We start from the raw sequence: 3,088 nt of genomic DNA, 5'->3' as shown, positions 1-3,088 counted from the left end.
TTGCATCTATATTCATCAGTGATATTGGTCTGTAATTTTCTTTTTTTGTAGTATCTTTGTCTGGTTTTGGTATCAGGGTAATTGTGGCCTCATAGAATGAGTTTGGGAGTGTTCCTTCCTCCTCAATTGTTTGGAAGAGTTTGAGAAGGATGGGTGTTAGCTCTTCTCTAAATGTTTGATAGAATTCACCTGTGAAGCCATCTGGTCCTAAACTTTTGTTTGTTGGAAGATTTTTAATCACAGTTCCAATTTCATTACTTGTGATTGTTCTGTTCGTATTTTCTATTTCTTCCTGGTTCAGTCTTGCAAGGTTATACCTTTCTAAGAATTTATCCGTTTCTTCCAGTTTGTCTATTTTATTGGCATAGAGTTGCTTGTCGTAGTCTCTTATGATGCTTTGTATTTCTGTGGTGTCCATTGTAACTTCTCCTTTTTCATTTCTAATTTTATTGATTTGAGTCCTCTCCCTCTTTTTCTTGATGAGTCTTGCTAAAGGTTTATCAATTTTGTTTATCTTCTCAAAGAACCAGCTTTTAGTTTTATTGATCTTTGCTATTGTTTTTTTCGTTTCTACTTCATGATTTCTTTCCTTCTACTAACTTTAGGTTTTGTTTGTTCTCTTTCTCTAGTTCCTTTAGGTGTAAAGTTAGATTGTTTATTTGAGATTTTTCTTGTTTCTTGAGGTAGGCTTGTATTGCTATAAACTTCCCTATTAGAACTGCCTTTGCTGCATCCCATAGGTTTTGGATCGCTGTGTTTTTGTTGTAATTTGTCTCTAGGGTTTTTTTTTATTTCCTCTTTGATTTTATTCAGTGACCTCTTGGTTATTTAGTAAGGTATTGTTTAGCCTCCATGTGTTTGTTTTTTTTACGTTTTTTTCCCTGTAATTCATTTCTAATCACATAATGTTGTGTTTGGAAAAGGTGATTGATATGATTTCAGTTTTCTTAAATTTACCAAGGCTTGATTTGTGACCCAAGATGTGATCTATCCTGGAGAATGTTCCATGTGCACTTGAGAAGAAAGTGTAATCTGCTGTTTTTGGATGGAATGTCCTATAAATATCAATTAAATCTATCTGGTCTACTCTGTCACTTAAAGCTTATGTTTCCTTATTAATTTTCTGTTTGGATGATCTGTCCATTGGTCTCAGTGAGCTGTTAAAGTCCCCTACTATTATTGTGTTACTGTTGATTTCCTCTTTTATAGCTATTAGCAGTTGCCTTATGTATTGAAGTGCTCCTATGTTGGGTGCATATATATTTGTAACTGTTAAATCTTCTTCTTGGATTGATCCCTTGATCATTATGTAGTGTCCTTCCTTGTCTCTTGTAACATTCTTTATTTTAAAGTCTATTTTATCTGATATGAGTAGTGCTACTCCAGCTTTCTTTTGATTTCCATTTGCATGGAATATCTTTTTCCATCCCCTCACTTTCAGTCTGTATGTGTCCCTAGGTCTGAAGCAGGCCTGTTGTAGACAGCATATATATGGGTCTTGTTTTTGTATCCATTCAGTGAGCCTGTGTCTTTTGGTTGGAGCATTAAATCCATTCACGTTTAAGGTAATTATCGATATGTATGTTTCTATTACCATTTTCTTAATTGTTATGGGTTTGTTTTTGTAGGTCCTTTTCTTCTATTGTGTTTCCCACTTAGAGAAGTTCGAGCATTTGTTGTAGAGCTGGTTTGGTCGTACTGAATTCTCTTAGCTTTTGCTTGTCTGTAAAGCTTTTGATTTCTCCATCAAATCTGAATGAGATCCTTGCCGGGTAGAGTAATCATGGTTGTAGGTTCTTCCCTTTCATTACTTTAAATATATCATGCCACTCCCTTATGGCTTGTAGAGTTAGTTTCTGCTGAGAAATCATCTGTTAACCTTATGGGAGTTCCCTTGTATGTTATTTGTCATTTTTCCCGTGTTACTTCCAATAATTTTTCTTTGTGTTTAATTTTTGTCAATTTGATTACTATGTGTCTCAGCATGTTTCTCCTTGGGTCTAGCCTGCCTGGGACTCTCTGTGCTTCCTGGACTTCGGTGGCTATTTCTCTTCCCATGTTAGGGAAGTTTTTGACTATAATCTCTTCAAATATTTTCTCAGGTCCTTTCTCTCTCTTTTCTCCTTCTGGGACCCCTATAATGCAAATGTTGTTGCGTTTAATGTTGTCCCAGAGGTCTCTTAGGCTGTCTTCATTTCTTTTCATTCTTTTTTCTTTATTCTGTTCCACAGCAGTGTATTCCACCATTCTGTCTTCCAGGTCACTTATCCATTCTTCTGCCTCAGTTATTCTGCTATTGATTCCTTCTAGTGTAGTTTTCATTTCAGTTACTGTATTGGTCATTTCTGTTTGTTCTTTCATTCTTCTAGGTGTTTGTTCTTTAATTCTTCTAGGGCTTTATGAAACATTTCTTGCATCTTCTCAATCTTTGCCTCCATTCTTTTTCCGAGGTCCTGGATCATCTTCACTATCACTATTCTGAATTCTTTTTCTGGAAGGTTGCCTATCTCCACTTCATTTAGCTGTTTTTCTCTTCTGCTGTCTGCCCTCTGGTGGATGAGGCTATCTATGAGGCTTGTGCAAGCTTCCTGTGGGAGGGACTGGTGGTGGGTAGAGCTGACTGTTGCTCTGGTGGGCAGAGCTCAGTAAAACTTTAGTCCGCTTGTCTGCTGATGGGTGGGGCTGGGTTCCCTCCCTGTTGGTTGTTTGGCCTGAGGTGACCCAACACTGGAGCCTACCTGGCTCTTTGGTGGGGCTAATGGCGGATTCTGGGAGGGCTTGCGCTAAGGAGTACTTCCCAGAACCTCTGCTGCCAGTGTCCTTGTCCCCGTGGTGAGCCACAGCCACCTCCCGCCTCTGCAGGAGACCCTCCAACACTAGCAGGTAGGTCTGGTTCAGTTTCCTATGGTGTCACTGCTCCTTCCCCTGGGTCCCGATGCTCACTCTATTTTGTGTGTGCCCTCCAAGAGTGGAGTCTCTGTTTCCCCCGTCCTGTCAAAGTCCTACAATCAAATCCCACTAGCCTTCAAAGTCTGATTCTCTAGGAATTCCTCCTCCCATTGCCAGACCCCCAGGTTGGGAAGCCTGA

General features: G+C 39.2%; 1 protein-coding gene across 16 annotated transcripts in view; it reads left to right on the top strand.

Annotated features, from left to right (window-relative positions):
• Nucleotides 1–3,088, top strand: part of HDAC8 (histone deacetylase 8) — a 235,475-nt gene that overhangs the window by 169,885 nt on the left and 62,502 nt on the right. The window lies entirely within an intron of this gene.

This window comes from Physeter macrocephalus, chromosome 21 (assembly GCF_002837175.3).
Source record: "Physeter macrocephalus isolate SW-GA chromosome 21, ASM283717v5, whole genome shotgun sequence".
Taxonomy (NCBI): Eukaryota; Metazoa; Chordata; class Mammalia; order Artiodactyla; family Physeteridae; genus Physeter; species Physeter macrocephalus.
This window is presented reverse-complemented; position numbering and strand designations above follow the sequence as displayed.